The following is a 19,543-nucleotide window of genomic DNA, read 5'->3' on the forward strand; positions in this document are numbered from 1 at the left end:
TTAATGTTTTTTTTTCAGAGAATTGGTTTCGCTGCTCAAGGACCACAATAAATTCCACGAATTTATACACGGAGCTGTCGATTTATGTACTACATGATGTGAAATTATGAAAATCATCTGGAATGCCCCTTTAAGTCTCATATATTTATCCTCAATGATATTGATACAATTATGAAAGTAAATGAAGATTACAGCACTGATCAAAACAATGGTAATAATATGTACAACAATATCACCACGAGATTCAAAATAAGAGAAATGAATGCAAATATTAACCCATTCGAGACTAGTCACAAGTATACTCAGGCAGGTGTCTATTGGAAATGAGTGCAATAGCCATATATCAGCTTGTCCTCAACAGGTTAAAGGGGAAGTCTGGACGATTATCAGCCGTTTCGTGTGTAAAGAACAATATTTCATGAGCCTATTACCCTTTTCCCGACGAGAAAAGACCATCAGATACATTTACTATGATTTTTTTTTTAAATAAGGTAATTCTTCATGTTCGAATCCGTCGCGAGCTGCCCTTTGTACTATCTGTCCCAGGATGCATTGCGCGTGATGTATCGGGCGCAGTTTCCTCAGCTGAGAGCACCGCGAGCGAAGCCCAGCTACGCATCGATCTCCCATTGCACTGCTGACTGCGGGCGGTATCTGCATGCCTGCATAGGTGTGCCTTGTCGGCGCTACTGCAGGAGACCGTACACCGATTTAGGAGTGCTGTTGCCAAACGCTGTATTCCTTTATTCAAATAATCTTCGTTATATATCTATATAAAATCTTCAAAGATTAATGTAAAATAGTTGCAATGCTATAACATTTTCGTTTAAATTGAAATATGTATGTATTATAATACTGCCGTACTTATTAGTGTCCACCCCATCACTTACAATGCATTAGCTGTTGTCGGGCTGTGCAGGCATACATTTACGTCTGCTGCTGCCAAGTGCTATCACAATCCGCGATCGTTTTTTCGACTTCTGAGTGTGAACAATCTGAAATCAGTCTGTCAATGTCAGAATTATTGCCTCTTTTGTTGTCCGAGACTGTTGAAAAGTGTGTCTGACGGTGATAAAATACGACAGTATACATGTAACTTGAACCGAGGAAGAAACGCCAGCGCCAGCTTGGTACCGCCGCCGCGCCGCGCCGGTAACTACGACCAGCAGCCCAATACACACAGCGTAATCGGGCTGCATGTTGTAGCATTCAGGATCATGTAAAGGTAGTATCGTGGATAGATATCAATTTAAAATCGAAATATTTCTTCAATTTGAAGACTTACTAGTAAAGTTGAAGTATTGACAACACCCTAACACTTGACGCATCGGCATTTTTTTAATGAAGCAATAGATCATGCCGCGTGCATCCGCTGTGTGGTCAGAGACTGTTGAGCGGTACGCTACTACCGCTTGCTTGGCCCGTATCACCGTTGCTCAAGCAGGGCTCCCCCGAGCCAGCTGACGCTCCAAGCAAACGTCACGCTGTCACGTGATCTTTCTCGCCGGCGTACAGAAATCGAACGGTTACGATTCAAAATTAGTGATGCTAAAAAATCGATTGTGGCGAGTTGGGAGGGTCTTTTTCAATGAAACTTAGTCATTATGGTCCTTTATTTATGTAGATTTTGGTTAATTTTTTTCAAAATCGTCCGGACTTCTCCTTTAAAGGGACATTCCAGACGATTTTCATAATTTCACATCATATAGTACATAAATCGACAGCTCCCTGTATAGATTTGTAGAATTTATTGTAGTCCTTGAGCAGCGAAACTAATTCTCTGAAAAAAAAAAAACATTAAACAAATTACACTGAACAATGTTGATGACATAGGAGGTTCATATATTTCAGAAATGTAGCAATGTAACTCCATTACAATACTGCTTGCTTGCAAGTTCACCTGTGTATAATCTATGCATGTCTTCTTCTTTTGTTCTGCTTCCTTGAGGACAAACCCATGCATTCTTATGGTGAGGCTGCCATGTCATCATCCTTGTTCATTGCAATTTGTTATAAATTTTGAAAACATTTTTTCTCCTCCTCCCAATCACTCCAAATTCTGCCACTCTGTACTCAGTATAACTAATTTATAGTTGTTCAAATACAAAAGTCTGAAAATCCGAAGAATCCGAAGGTCCCCTTTATGAAGATAATGCTAACAAAAAGAAACATTGATGGTAATATCAGTCATACAAATAGAAGAATGATATGCATATATGATAGGAGGAGGAGATGGGAGAAGAATGACTAAAAAAAAATTGAACACCAGTCTGTCCTATTTAAAGTACCCTAATGGGTACATGACACCCATTAAAGCGGGATGATGTGGTCTTGATTGAGAGCGGAATGGTATCATGTCTTCCATTGCATGCACACTACTCCAGCACTGAAATATCTTTCCTATAATGTTTCATGGGATGGCATTAACACAGAAGGCAATTTGTGAGAGATAGCTTCAATAATACCCAGGCAATCAACTCTGCACTGACGATCGAGGACTGCTTCAAATTCAACATCTCTCTTTGCCCCGATTCTTTCCACTCTTAAAAGAGACATCTTTGGAGAACATCAGATATACAATGCAATGGTGTTTGACTGAGGAAATCATTCAGAATGAGAATTAGCACACACATGATCATGATGTCATCTCAGGTTCTGCTGTCTCACCACAAAATGATTCTACCAGGTCTCCTTGGAAACTTGTCAACAACAACAAAAATTGATGTAAGTGTACATCATGGTTCTCAATTTTTTAAAATCATAATTCTGGAGAAAACTGGGTGATAAGTATTTTCAGTGCAGTAGGCAGAGAAAGAAACAAATGGCCACATTGGCATTGTTGACCTTTCACCTCTCATGAAGGATACTGTCCCTACAGCTTTGACACGTGACATAAGTGGCTACTGCTTGCATTAATTTTTAAAACTTGATACAAGGCTACAATCTCGCATGCATACATACGTGTGAGTTTTGAGCTTAAACTAAAGAACTGCTATTCATTTTTTCCCTACTCTATAGAGTCACATTGCATAATCATCATTATTATCATAAGGTGGATTCACTTACGATATTACACGCATAACATAATGCACATATGAAAATAGAGGTATTGCATAAGCATAGACTGTCAAATTATTACAAAAGAAATCTCGCCAAGGGACAAGAGCAACAAAAGTAATTATAAATAAAGCAGTGTAATGCGCATGATGCCGCATGACGTACTCCCTCATCGCATCATCCCCTACTTCACTGCAACATTGCCATGGCAACGGGATGCAGACCATGAGAGGCCTTCATCTGAGAGCACTGATTCCAGACCTCTCCCCCCCTCCCCCCCCCCCCCCCCCCCCCACTCTCACGTTCCTGATATGGGGAATGTTCTAATTGCCCCTGTCATGTTGTATACATTTTTTTTTGGGGGGGGGGGGGGAGGGGGCAGGGTTGTTGCCATGGCAATATAAGTTTCAGTAGGTTGCAGTGGATTAATAATACAGTGTTAACCCGTTAAGGATGGACTGAGTTTGCTACAACACGCATTTCCCATAGACACTTGCCCGAGTATACTCGGGACTCGTCCTCAACGGGTTAATAAACTATCCCACAATCAAGATCCTATTCCCACAGCAAAAGGTCACTTCCCTCTCCTCTGAAGAATTATACAATTGTATAACAAAAAACAATCCCCCAATATCCACTGGGAAAATTTTCATCAGTGCGCCATTCCAAATATAAAACTGCCAATGTTTATGCCTCAAATGCATCCCCTAAAGGCTGTGTATATGCACACTGGTGTAGTGACTCTACTTATCAACATACTTTGTTTTGTATAATCAAGCACACCGTCAGGATAATTTCACTTTCAGATCTACAATCAAAAACTTTCAAACACCCACATTCTCCCACTGAAAGAAGTCATGAAAAAGAGTAACAAGAACACACACTGTGAATCTGAATGCTGCATTTTGTATAACATATGAAGAGTTTGTTCACAAAAACAGATAAGTCCATATTTGCCAAATGGAGATATTTGCGATTAAAGGTCAAGAAAAATAAAGAGAATAATAAGAAAATTTTTGTTTCTTTTGACCATAACTTCAAAAATGTACCTTTATATGTAGTGACCAATATATCATTTAAAAGGTATTATTTTGTACTTTATGACAGAGACCGTACTTAAAAATCTTCAAAAATAGACTTATCGGTTTTTGCGAAAACAAACTCTTCAAATATTTTGCAAATTGGAACTTGCGAGACAATTCTGCAGAGAATCAAGGGAGAGCTCTAGCAAAAAACACAGCAAATAAACTTTCTAGTTCTTATCAACAGAAATTTTATATTTCCCATCATGGAGACAATGTACCTTGCACTGTGTTACTAATGTAGGCCATACCATCATCACTCATTCTTTCGTTTTTCAAGATTCATAGCATAAGATAGATTAGCCAAACAATAAACAAATCACATAAAACAGAAAAAAAAACCCAAGGAATTACAAGGAAAAAAGAAAAAGAAGAAAAAAGGCAGTGTAAAACAATCAGAACCTTACAGACTGTTAACGTGAGTAAAGCACTGGTAATTAAATATATAAAGCAATTTTTTTTTGCCCTCCCTCCCCCAACTCAGTTAGGAGATCATCACTCATTCTTAATTCAAAGATCTTGAAAAGACTTGCAAAATTAGTGAAAATAAGAATGCAGCAAGCCATGTGGTGTGCACAGTATTTGACTTAAATGGCATATCTTTCTTTACTACTTCATGGAAGAGAAAATTATGCAAATAGCCCTGCAGATTTATCACTATTTATGTTCAGAGCAGAGTCATATTGAGGTTTAGTACACGTACCAAGTTTGCTGAAAATAGACTGGTCTACTTGCTTATAACAATTATAGTGAGTAAAGATTTTAAGCAATCAGCAGATTCTGTAATGTATTCAAATTTCATGCATGCTTTGTTTCTCAAAAATTGCCCTAAACAATCACAAAGCTTGCCAGAGGTTTGTCCTGCTTAGCAACAACTGACTGAATTCCTGCCTATGGAACTTAAATGAAGGGAGCAGGTGAATGAAAATGCTTAGTTACTAGGCTGTAGGAAAAGACACATCCATAACTTGTGATGCATTACACAACAGGTCTATTCCTAATATAACAACGATTGTCCCAACAAACGAGAAGGCTAGCTGGAGGCTTGCCTGACTAGCAACAGCTAACACTGCATGATAATATAACATCTGGATTTCAAGCAGTAAAGTGCATGGAGTTTGTATACAGGTGGATAGTGCATACATTGTAGCTTTCTACTTGGTTCTGCTGGGTGGAAAATGCATGAATTTGAATACATCTGGGTATATCAGTATACTCCATCATGGAATAAACCTACTGTGAAAGCTGTCGTTTGCACAAATTCTGCAAATCACTGTTGGGTTGCAAATCTAACAACACATGAAAATATCACCACCACATGCTACAGTATTAGTGCACTGATGACAGCCTCCTTGTCAAACCGCGAAAACATCACATGAAAATGTCTGTGACATTCTCATTTACATAAAAAAAATTTATGTGAAAACAAGAGCTTTTTCAGTAGTTAACGCAGATAAGCCATTCAATTCAATTCAATTCAATTCATTCTAATCATGTAATAAAAAACATTACAGGAAATTCAGTGTGGGATTTTTACATATAAATGATGAAGCATATCTAAACAAATACAATATACTGTGTATACATCGAGAGAGAACAACACAAAATAGTACATGATAGATGAATAAATAACTGAACACGTATGCAAAGTCAAACTGAAAAGAACAATCATATAAAAACGTGGCATAAAACTGTGGCACTATTGCCGCTATCCTGGAGACGGGCCGACACCCGACTAGAATTCTCAAGATTCCAAAGTTTCCTAATAGTTACAAAAGACAAAGCTCCCAATCTATTCACATATTTCTTCTTTTCAACACATTTGTATTGGTCATATTAAAAAGAGAAAAGCAAGAGAATTAGAAAACAAAAACAAAAAAACAAAAACAAAAAAAAAACCTTGTACAGTCATGTTTTTACTAGAGCTATAAAGTTAAGACTGCTGGCTAGCTACACACTTGAAATGGCTCCACCACTCAGACACATGACATGACATAGATTCAGCACAGCCATGTGAATCAACACAGACTACAACTGAATTGTGAGAATGAAAAGAGAAAACTCTGGCACCCTGGGAGTAGATGATGGTGGGGGGGGGGAGGGGGGAGACAGACAGGAGTAGGGTGGTATGGGGGTTTGGAATAAAGGGTGCCTGAGAGGTAATAACAGAATGTGTGACACATGTTTCACCATGGGTGTTTTCCCATGCAACCTACGTAGTAAAGAGGTTGCCCGCACGCATTATTTTATAGGCCCGTGCAATGTCTCTTGGTGACTTCAGGCCTACCTACACACTTTCAAGCGGGGAAAAGGGGCTCCGACTATGGCATGTGACGTTCACAGCCAGGCTATAACATGTACTTTGCTGCAGCTGTGTTATGATTTCTGCCATGGCTAAATGCCAGGTGAAAGAAAGCTTGCAATTTCACTTTTATTCTATTATTCTCTTCTCTTGTTTCTTTTTTTTTTTTGCGGTAAAAGTAATATTGTCAATTTCTCTTTCCTCCTCTGCATTCAGCACATTTAAAACCATAATTTACCATTTGCAGACAACACAAAAACCCCACATTACTGCTTCAAAACAGTTCTAAAATGTGAGTTAGGGATAGACACAACCACTGTAAAAATTTGAACCAATATAATCATTTTTAAGTTTCGTTAAATATATACAAAATGTGAACAATAGTTGTAATAAAAATGTTTCCAGACTAAACCGTCTACAGTTACGGTTTAATGAGGAAAATAGTGATATCTCCTTATATATATTTCATAAGTAGGCTTTACTGCAAAAATTTTATATGGCATGATGTTTTGTGATTCGTACAACTGACCTACACATATGCATCAAAAGCGATATCTTGAACATTCTTCAGATTACTGCTCCCAAAGGTAAACAGGACCTTTATGGCTTAAAAAAAAATAATTATAGAAGTCATATAGGTCTGCACTGGTGACTACCAAACTTGAGACTGAACAGGAAAGTCTACTGGCCGAGCAAAATAGTACTTCCCAGAGAATTTCTATGGTGAAACTACATTTAAACAGAATCTGACTCTTTTACACAGTACATTGTATGCAACCTAAATGAATACATACAAACACAAACAACAAACATACTCAACAAATACACACACAGACAATTATTTGACAGACATTTTTCTTCTTTTTTTCCTCTCAGAAATCTTCTTGGATTTTTTTTGTCTATCGCACACTCTCTTTCACTTTTTCTTTCTATCCTTCTCCTCATTTACTCATGACTACACCTTGGAAAGACTTCAAAAACTTGTGCAAAATGTAATATTCCCCCTGATTAACCCGTGCCCAATAATGCAAAATAATGCTAAACGGTGTGTAAAATGCCAGCTCCCTCACAAAGCCTACTGACATTTCCCTGATCACTACCATGACAGCGCAAGCATTTTTGTTGGAGGGTTTTGCTTTTTTTTTGGGGGGGGGGGGGTTGTAGGCATATATTCTACTTCGCTTTTTTTTTATTTCAAGAATTGGGACATGAAGTTTGACTTCCATTGTGTGTGTGTTTTTTTTCATTTAAACATAAAAGACTAATGATATTTACCGTGGGGACTTAAAACAATTTTGTGAATAAATTTGACAAAACAATGATAGCTTCAAAAGAGCAGAAGTGGAAAAGGGTAAACAAGATATTTTTGGACATTGCATGTTGCTCCTCCCCAACTCACTCCTTCTTCTATCAAGAGTTAATAGAAATATTTATCAAGTGGTCCAGTACCTGAGTAAAGATGCGTGGGCAGCAGTAAACAGGGATTAAATAACACATTGTCTAAAACATGCACTTTTACTGTCTCGAATACTGTATCTACAAATGTGTTTCAAAATAATTAGAGTCACTAGTAGCACCATTCTTTACTTTATCAATTTATCTTATGATTCACATGCAGTTACAAATCTCCCCATGCCTTAATTGTGGAATGATACTTACAGAAAGACTAGTTCCATAACAATTTGGGGTGACATTATCTGGCTTTCTGAATATTGAAATATAAGTGCTGTTTTTGTGTATTTTTTTTTAAGGTGACAATTCAATAATTCAGAAATAATGGAAGACAAAGGACACTCCATGGCTGTGTATCATCCCAATTCTTCTGAACCTACAAACATCTGTAACATTTTCTTGAGACCATCCAGCAATGCAGCACAATGTTCAAGTTGAATACAAACAACAAAATCACACATGGTTCATGAAAATTAGCCACAACAGTTATGGCATCAAAAGATTTGCATGTTTTCGCAAACAGTGGGATCTTTCACTGCCACATATTGCAAATGATGCGAGGTAATGATGTAATAAACATACGACTCTCTACACACACTTCTTTGCATACATAAATACACATGAGAATGTTTTGTGTCCGTGACAAAAGACAAACCTTCCAGCGATTCCCTGCTCCCTGAAACATAATTGGCAGATTATTAATACGCGGAACAAATTTGATGTGAAGGTTTTTTTTAAGTTCTTGACAAAGATGTCATGCCCAAAAGAAAAGTTTAACAAAGATTTGCATGCAGGTCAATAAGAGATTCCTGAGGCCGTAATATTACAGAGATACACTAGTCTGCATATCATACAGTGTAACATCAAATTAGCATTTGCTGACACTTGATATTAGACACTAGTGCAGACATGAAACTACAAATATTGACTTTCTTATTCTGGGCTAAAGTTCGATTAAAAAGAAAAGAAAAAACCTTCTGCTATTCTGTTTTTTTCATTTTACTCTGCTTTTAAAAGCCAACTTGACCACGGGGACAAATTGAACTTTAGAGTAGGCCCTACTTTTGACACACATCAGTATCAGTGCGAGTAAGATGTACAAACACAGTTTACAACATGATGAATCTTATTGAGTGTGCTGTTTATTTGACATGATACAAATACAAGTCCTTTTGAAAAGTACTCTGCATTGTCCTTAATCATGGCCAAACTATAAAAGCTTGGAAAAATGCATTGCAAATTGTCGGCGATTCTTTATCATTCATGGCTATGTAACGACTATGTACAGAGACAATTTCTAATGTGAGTAATGATGGAGAATGCATGTCTCACACATGTTTTGTTTTGGTTTTCCCTGTCTCTCTTTTACCCTGAAACAAATGAAACAATTGGTATGATACGAAGCTTTTCATGTTATCATGGAATACCAATATCGGATACAAGAGAAAATGCAAACTGGATGAGGTAGTTAATGACATCATCACCTCACAGCATTCCCATTGGTTTGCGGACACATAAAGAAGGATATTGTGGCTTTGGTGGATAATCTAGTAAGCGGGTATTTCCACAGTAAAAGGGCATTTCAGGGATGCTCGTTTATTTTCTGTTTCAAATTGCTTCAAATATGCAATCTATAAGAATTCTTGCAAAATTGAATATTTTTGGGCAAACATAGATGTGACACTGGACTGACATCTAATTTGCATAATGGTATAAATAATTCATGTTCACTGACTGACCGACCGACTGGACTCTTGTATTTTGGTCAGTCCATGTAACATGTTCTCCACCAAGTCTAGAATTGGTAAAAATTCAGTGTTCAATAGATTTTAGGGCTGTTTTTATCTTTTTCTAATCAAGATCAAGCCATTCAGTTGAAAAACAACAAATTTTTGTCGAACATTTATTATTTGACCTTCATGAGTTAGTTTAAATGAATATGCCATTAAAGCCTTACATCTATAGATTCACCCCAAAATTTTCATTTTGGCAAAAATTAATAATATAGATAATTCTAACACATTGCTCGTAAGAGCAAAATATGCTCGTCCTCGACAGGTTTATTTAGTTGATTTGACTGCAACTTATACCTTTCTTTCATACAACCTTGATATCATATGTAGAACATGAAAATTCCAATAATTTACTCTTTTAACCTGAACTTGAATGCAGACAACAGAGCCTACACATTGTATATAATGAGTAATCTATGCAATATTCAATACTTAAATCAAACCAACAAGTCTACAGGGAGATTCTGCAACAGATACCATCCCACTGATCTCTATAGGAAATATCTGGATATCTCATGGGCCAATCGCTTCGAAGCCACCACGCTGCCATCTTTAATACCATACATATTGCCCATATTTGCATATAGAGCTCACGACATCACATGTATGATCTTCATGACAGTTTCTGTTCAAAAATGCGTGCAAATCGCCATAGAGTGTGGTTGGCAAGATGGCGGCGCAGCGGCTTCACTCGTTTTTTGTACAGCGCGAATGGACCAATGAGATATCCAGATACATAGAGATCAGTGAATCAGCCTCGCATCACTAAATTGGCAACTCTGAATTTCACTGCATGAATATTGGAGAATGACTGGGTGGAACTCTGTACTTAATTGAAATTAGAACAATGAAAGACAGAAAGTTACTCACCTTTGCCAATTTCAGAGAGAAACAAAACTTTTTTTTTCATTTATAAAATGTGTTGTTAATCTAAGAATCAGTAAATGATGTAGCAATTAAGGAGGCTTTCACAAGTTCTGCAAGTGAAATAAACAACGATGGATTTATGAACATCAAAGGACTTGAGTGTAAAAGATTTTTTTGTCACTCTCCCTTAATAAGAAAAAATGACAATGAATAGTGACAATTATGACATCCCCCCCCCCCAAAAAAAAAAAAAGAAATGAAAAAGAAGAAAGATACAGCAACAAGCTCTCGAAATGTAGTATCTGTGACTTACCAGGTTCAACCACGAATAAGACACACAAGCAGAAATATCCTTACAAAGATTAACATTCTATAACATTGAATGAAGCCTGGCAGGGTTTCTTGGCAATTCCACAGACAACAGCAGCTCTCACATTTCAATCACATTATGTCCCTTTGACATCATGACAATGGAGCATTATGACATCACAAATGCATCCTGGCACACACTATTTGACAAAACAATGGTTACACACTTACTAGATTTTAAAAACGGAATTAGTGCTGTGACCATATTGCACTTGAAAATTCAAAGGGTGACTAAGGCACAAGGGATTCATTATTCTAACTTCTTGTGTGTACCATGCTTCATATTCCAGTACAACTCTAGCAACAGATTTTGAGGAAACCACAATATAAATTGTAAAAAAAAAAAAAAAAAAATATGTATCATGACATCAAACATAGGAAAGATCCATTAAACCTAGAAAGTCATGATTTGAATGGAACTAGATTGACTTATAAAATGGAAACCAGTGAAAATTGTGTTTTAAGACTTTACTGAAAAGTGGCAACAAGTTAAGATGAATTAACCTGAAAAGAATAAAAGCAAATTGGATAAATTTGAGTCAGGTATTATTGTCTGCAAGCCACAATGAAAAAAAAATGCCTTGCCCTGGGTCATATTACAGTGAACAAAGCTACTCCTTCTTGTTTTACATGTCATGACAATATGTTTGAAATACTGATAATATCATGTTATCTTCCTCACTGAAATAAGTACATCTGTTTCTGACCAAAAGAAAAAAACAACAACAACAAACAAAACAAACCCAAAGCATGTCCAATCAAATTTGAATACATAATAGTGTATATGATATCAAACTTTTACAAATAAGAATGAAATTTATGTTTGCTATGTTTATTTTGTTCTCAAAATAAGGAACTCTATGTGAGTAAAGTGGCAGTTATTGCACCATAGTGCTAGATTTTTAATTGAATATGAAGCACTGATGGACAATATCCTGTCATTCAAACCACTGTAATATTTTCTACATTTGATGTAATTCTTTGCTGATCTGTTGAGTTGGCATTCTCAATTTGAACTCTCTATTGGCGGCTCAAATTCCATATCATATAATTCACGAGGCTATTACAGGTACTTATAGTTACTACACCTTCCTTGATAAACAAACTACTCAGAGTTTTGCAAAACAGGATATTTGTTTTGAACAGACTTCAAATTCTTAATGTGTCCTTTGTGGTTGAACTATATAGCACTATAAAAGATATGTTTATACTTTACCTCAATATCCCAACATCTAAAGAAATGTCATCTCCACCATACTCTTTTGGTTGACTAAACCAAACAGAAGATAAAAAGTCTCATTAATATTAGACTTCAGTATGATAGTTACAAAATTGTAAGCTTAACATTTTTTTCCCACGATACTGATCATAAATGTACAATTGTAGGTAAAGTCATAATCACAGCTATATAGGATTATAATCACAGGTACAATTACAATGATAACAAATTAATAAAATGAAGTGATGGGCTCATTGCATTGCAAGTCATCCATTTATCTGCACACAATTCTTCACTAAATCAATCTCTGGACTTAAATCTATTGAAATTAAGTCCAAATGGATTGTATCCTTTGCACCAAATGATTTAAAATTTGACTACCTAGCCATGAGAAGGATCATTACTGCTAGATCAACACAAAATATATTGTTAAAGGTATCTCATTTGAAAAAAAAAAAAAAGATATGACATTTGTATACATTATGTGGTTGTGGCCAGCAACACTGTTTTATGTGTTAAAAAAAAAAAACAAATCCCCCTCTTCTATTTCTAAATTTAATGGCACTTCTACTATAATATTGTATAGTGTTTGGGTTTCTTTTTGTTTTTTTGAAAAGCGGTTTCAAAATGATTAGGTGGGAAGTTCGAAGAGTAAGGGACTCATATATCTTCACTTTTGTTTATTTGCCAAGTAATTGCTGCTGTATACCATATCATAATTATAAACTTCATGTAAACTGTGTATGCATACAAATGATATAAAGAGATATCCTCTTCTTCTTCTTTTTTTGAGTGGGGAGCTTTTTGTTGATTTGGGAATTTCATCCACTACTTCTATGCAAATTTCTGTATTTTCCCTCTCCAAAGCATAGACTGAAACCTATTTCTGTGCTTGCCTGGGGCCCATTATCAATACTTATTTATCAGAAATTGTTATTATGCTTCAAACTGCATTAAGAATGTTTGAACTTGCTCAATGTGCTAATAGCATGGGTAGGGAGCAGTATAGTACAATGAACAACTGGAGGCGTTACATTCATAAATCTGGGCAGTAACAATGTCATGTATTCCTATATGGCCATCGTTTCACTGAACATTTCTATGTAGCCTAATACTGTATTATGCTTACATGCTTACGTGAAATAAGGACAAAGCTGTATAGGCCTAGTCACAGTAATCCCTAGAACTAAACATTAAAAGAAAGCATTTATAGCTCTTCTTCTCACTATAAGCTTTGTAAAAAGAGCTATATGAAGCCTTTGATTAAAATGCTTAACATTTTAAATACAATAATCATTCCACCCAAATTTTGAAAACACACACACATGCCCATGTTTACATGCTACACACATTTTAAACACAGATATATTTTATATATTTAAATATATATATTTCATTATATATATATATCTATCTATTATGTACATGTTTAAACTCTTACAATATATAGTTTATGGGTGTATAAACATCTATCTAGGAAAAGGGAATGCACTATTGCTGTAATTTGCTTGGTTCTTTTTAGCCCACTTAATTCAATTATATATATGTTTTAGAGAATTAGTATTACCTATAATTAAAAATGCATTGCCATTGTTTCTGATTTCCGCTTTTCCTCTTCCTGAACATACCTCATCTAGCATAATTAATTTCTTATTCTAAATCTAAGGAGGTTCGATGCTTTTCCCCCAAATTCATGTCCACAAGACACACGTGATTTGTCATTCGATAATGTAGCACTCTTTCTAAATATGCACTGATATAGATAGGCATGACAAGAGCAGTAACGAAACACAGACAATGAGGAGATATTTCGGGTAAAATAAGCTAGTGAGAAATCGTGCCATGGTACCAGTTTTGATACAAGCCTTCCCTCATGTCCAAGGCCCGTGATACTTGTTCGATATCGACTCTGACATGGGGTAAATGCGGGGACACATTCTAAAACAACCGGGGATAAACAATTACGACCCCTGCAGCAAATTCAAAAATCGAGCGCAGCCTTCTTGGCCACAGCCGCCGATAGAGCGGGCACACTACCTAGTTGTAGCAGGACTGCCCCCGCGTAGTTCACGTTCAAAGTCGTGTTTACATGCGAAACCATAGGACACAACCGGCAGCCATACGACTCGTACACTATTGCACAACAATCACCACTCATTCAGCTCGATTTAACACGCCACGCACATCCACAACTCACGAAATGAACCCAGAGTAGATTTGGCATACTGTACCTTCTGTCTGTGTCCTTCTGCACGGAAATATTCCAAAATATAACTTTAACAATTAGCTGAGAGATTTCTTGCAAACGATTTCTGAAATTATAAAAAATTATATACATATATCGCACCGTTCGTTTGCTCATACACGTTCAACTGAATGGGGGTCGTGTACACCGCTTCGCTTCCCCAGTGCATGCATTGAGTATAGCGGACATGTGTTCGTAGTTTTTTTCCCCCTATTTTTTTCCTGAAATATTGCCTTTCGATTCAGAGTTCATTACCCCTGACCCATTTAGGATCTGGCTGCTGATTGGTCAGTGTGGTCTCTCGCCGAAGGAAATTTCGCATCCTGATTGGTGAAATGTGCAGGTGACGAAGGCATGTACAGGGGCCCCGATCGAGGATAGACCTTGAGAACCACGGCTCACGGGGGAGGTATTTCGACGCGTAGATATGCGTCGAAGATCAACACATGAAAAGCTCTGGAGGAGGAACTTTCCCCGAACAACACTCAAGTCTACTAACAGAGCGCGGAAGATGAATATCATATTGTCATCTATTCTTTGTCCCGTTGTCAAAATCTCTCTTTTTTCACTATGGTTTGAATGATAATGATCACTTGTTCCTACATTTTCAGCGCGCTGTTGAAAAAATGAGGATGAAATCAAACTTGTCTGTTTTCTTTTTGAGTTCGTTAGTAAAGATTTTTGGTTCTGGTTTGTGGAGTTATTCTCGCTGTTTTCATAGAATTTTTATTTGTTTAGTTATTATTATTATTATTATTATTATTGTTATTATTATCATTATTATTATTATTATTATTATTGTTATTGTTATCATTATTATTATTATTATTATTATTATGAATTGAAGTTCATAGAGGGTTTGCTTAGCAGTGAAAAGAGTCTACCATATTGTGTCTCTAATCTGCAATGGTACCTATCTACATTTTCTTTTCTTTTTTTATAGAATAACAGTGATCCCTCAAGCAATGACAGCATTTTTAATTGTGAAGTTTTATTTTTGTTTTTAGGGGGTTACGGATATGTTATTTTCTTTTTCAATTTCACCGACACGTATTGATCGATCAATATATAATTGTGTGTGTATGTGTGTGTGTGTTTTTTTTTTTTTTTTTGGTTTATGAAGTAATTTTTCAGAAAACAGAGAGAACACTTTAAAAAATACAAAATAGAAAATCCAACATTTTACATGCTGTCACTCTTCGAACTTAGAACACTCACAACGCTCGATATAACACTCTAAATGTTGGATTTACGACGACATTTTTAGCTAAAAATAATGAAATGATAAATCCAACATTTTGAATGTTAGAATGAAGATTTACAAAAAGGTTCGAGGAGTGGCAACATTCAAAATGTCGATTATTTTCTTTTTCATCTCATTTAGAGTGAAAGTAAAGGGGAATGATATCGGATGGACACTCCCATCCCACTCCCATTTCTCATCTTGATTTCAAGTGGAGACCTGAGAGGTATCACGCCGCGCGCGGCGTTCTTCTGACTTTTAATACTCCAACCAAGGTAGAGATAATATTCGTCCATACATTCAACTCCGCGTAAGTCGATCTTGACGGGACTGCGAAAAAAAAAACCGCATCGACTTTCGGCGATATTTAACTTCCGCGTGTACAGGGGAAATAAACGCACGTATAAGGCCGTAAATGTAAATTGGGACTTTCTATTTCCATCGATCAAGCCGATCATTCGACATAATTTTATGCACCGTCGACTCACGCTAAGATGACTATATTTCATAACGAATCGCAGGGACCGACACAGTGGAACAACTCCACATGTTGGTTTCTCCGAATCAAACGTGAGGCCCGGTGAAAAGCTCATCTGAATTTTTCCGTGCTCGTAGATACTCCCACAATCTGATCATGACGTAGCATCTCCTTTTTTTCCCTCTTTTCTTTTCCTTTTTTTTTTTGCAACTGGAATTTCATTCAGAAGAGCAAACTGATGTTATTTCCTGGTGGTTTGTCTTCGTTTTCCGAGTATCCAAATGAGTAATAACAAAGTCTTAACAAGTTTCACAATTGCTATACCACTCATCTGTCGATGAAAATCAAATAATAGTTGTTTGGTCTTTTTTTTTCTTTTTCTTTTTTTTTTGGGGGGGGGGGTCAAATCATGAATCATAGCCCCATAATGTGCATTTGGGCCGAAAGAACTCCTATTTTGCAAGAATAACAATGATTATGACAAAATGATGCTAGTACTAACAATAATAACAGTAGTAAAATAATAAACACAAATAACAACAACAAAAACTGCTGCTACTACTAACACTACTACTACTACTACTACTACTACTACTACTACTACTACTACTACTACTACTACTATCCTCATACCAAAACCACTACCATAAATCCTACTACTACTACTACTACTACTACTTTATACTACTAATACTACTACTACTACTATATTCTACTACTACTACTATTACTACTACTACTCATACCAAAACCACTACCATACATCCTACTACTTACTACTACTACTACTGCTACTACTTCTACTACTACCACTACTAATACTGCTACTACTAGTAGTAGTCTACTACTTCTAATATATTTCTGGTACTACTTCTACTGCAACAACTGCTGCTATATATTGGTATGAATATTGTTACCAGTGATAATGAAAATAATGAAAATGACAGTAATACATCATCAGTGATAAAGATATCAATAGTTAGTCATGCAATTCCAATGCACTGCATAATTTGTGTGTGCTCTTTTTTTCTTAACCCAAAAAGAAATAAAGTTGCTTCAAGTGTTGAGAAGATTTTACACCTCTGTCGATTTAAGAGGTATCTTTATTCATTCTAAACAATGTTCACACTTTCAAAGTTCATTACTATGATACAATAATGAATATGACAATGCCTGTCTGAATAATGCTGATAATAATGGTGATGATAAGAAGAAGAAGAAGAAGAAGAAGAAGAAGAAGAAGAAGAAGAAGAAGAAGAAAAAGAAGAAGAAGTAGAAGAAGAAGAGGAAGAGGAAGAAAAGAAGAAGAAGAATAAAGGGAAGAACTTGATACCCTCAAACTAATTGCAGCTCAGCATTTATGGTTATGAATTGTGCATACGACTTGGTTGAAGAATTCTACGTTAACACGCCATGGTCGATGCAATATTGATAATTGTATTGAATAATAATAATAATGTATACATGTAGATATATTATGCAGATATTGATATCATATATTTACAATGATTAAGACAGAAATCGGTCAAACCTTTAATAATTCTGATCTTGGAATCACAAAACTGAGAAAGAGACGCTTTTGACACTAAACATGTTGGCTTGCATGCCATTTCAGAAATAGAATTAAGCTAAAAAATGTCAGCCTTGAAGCTATTACCCGACGATGATTTAACAGAGTGGAAAACAGAAATATGGTGTAAGCAATTTTAAACGTATTAGGACTATACAGGGGTTAAAAAAAATTCCGCCTCATGCGAGCTTGTTCTTGTTCTTGTTTGTTGTTTTGTTTTTACGAGACCAAGTAACTTTTGTCAGAAATCGACCTCAGACATCCCGCCGTGACAGAGCAGGCGATCGATTACGGTAACCTTGGTAATCGCCGAGAATATCGATAGGCCTCAAGGCGCGGGACCATTCTGGCGTTTATATATGAGCATGGTTCATGCACGGTATGTGCTATCATAGTACGGCAACATTTAAGGGTGTGCGGGTTTTTGTTACTTTGTTTTGTTTTAACTTTTATTCTATAATCTTTTTTTATCTTCTTTTTTTTTTCATTTTATCTGAGCCTGATGATTAGACAAAATCATCGATACGAACCTATACTTGGTCAAATGTGGTGGCTTTTCCTATGTATGCGTGATCTTGATAATTTACTGTAAAAAAAAATAATGATAATAGAATAAAATCTCTCTGAGAAATACATATAAGAATTTGGAATTACCAAGACCTAGTACAAAATTTATGAAACGAAGCCTATCAAACAGAGGAATTAGGCAATAGAATCAGCTTCCTGTGAACTTGAAAAATAAGTCATTCGCTGGATTTAAGATGTGTGTACGTGTTGAACTGAATGGCGGTTGATTTTTTTTTCTATGTATTAAATATATCTCATAAACAGAAATAAGTACAGATATAAGAATATCATTTTGTTATGAATAGACGGGGGTGCGCGGTGGGAGGGTCAGGTTTTCGGTTTCCTTTGTGTCTGTTTTAATCAGTGTGTTATAATCTTGGCTTTATTTGTATATATTCATTTCTTTTGTTATTATTCTATAATGCTCTTTTCTGTATTGGTGTATGTGTTTTATTAGCACGAACCAGCTGAAGAACAACCATTGGCTGAAGCAGGTTCCGTGCGAAAATGAAAGAAACTGAACTGGATTGAACTAAGCTTCTCATTATCGTATTTATATGAAAGCACATCTCAAATTAAATAAGACCGACTTTTAAAAACTCTTTCTTTTTCGATCTTGATTTGTGATTTAACAAAATTATCGAAATAAGAAAACATAATGAAGAGAGTGAGAATTTATTGCAGATGGCTCCCTTTTTAAAAGTGAGTTGACATACGTGCCTATTATTATACAACACCAGATTATTTCAGAACATAATGTTTTAGTAAGAAGTTTTGCAACATTATCCCGTATATTCCATGTATTTTATTGCTTTATACTTCTCCATGCAGACAGAATAAAAGAGAAAAAGGTCAACCGACAATCTAGAATGGGAGTGGTCCTGCTGTTTGAAGGTGGAAACTCAAGAAGACAACGGAAAAGGGACTCTAGTCGGGTATCTCTTCTGCGAAATAATTTACATTTAATAGTATTGTGAAGAAAAAATCATATGCATGGCGTATTATGAGTGTACACTGCAAAAAGTGCGGTGTTAAATATGATAACACCGAGCTGGTGTTAAATTTCCGGTGCTCATTCATGGTGTTAGATTAACACCTCCGGGTGTCATTTCAAAATTTAAAATTGTTTTTTGAATAGTTTCTTAGTAGCTGCACTTCTTGTTAATTTGAACTTCAACAAGACGATAAAGAATTTTCCGATAAAGTACTTGATTTTTGAAAAAAAAATGTGTAAACACATTTACACCACAGTAATACCAGTTGGTGTGGTCCCCTATTGAAGCTGGACTGGTGTTAAAC

General features: G+C 36.0%; 1 protein-coding gene across 2 annotated transcripts in view; it reads right to left on the reverse strand.

Annotated features, from left to right (window-relative positions):
- The window catches only part of LOC139731577 (nuclear receptor subfamily 0 group B member 1-like), a 171,567-nt gene extending 156,777 nt beyond the window's left edge, over positions 1-14,790 (reverse strand). For both annotated transcript variants that reach the window (XM_071642470.1, XM_071642477.1), the window contains exon 1: positions 14,373-14,790. The gene's annotated coding sequence lies outside the window, so the exon portion shown is untranslated. The remainder of the gene's footprint in view (positions 1-14,372) is intronic.
- Between the last annotated feature and the right edge of the window lie 4,753 nt (positions 14,791-19,543).

Source organism: Diadema antillarum, unplaced genomic scaffold (genome assembly GCF_040938485.1).
Source record: "Diadema antillarum isolate AM-2024a unplaced genomic scaffold, OU_Dant_1.0 scf00000022, whole genome shotgun sequence".
Lineage (NCBI taxonomy): Eukaryota > Metazoa > Echinodermata > Echinoidea > Diadematoida > Diadematidae > Diadema > Diadema antillarum.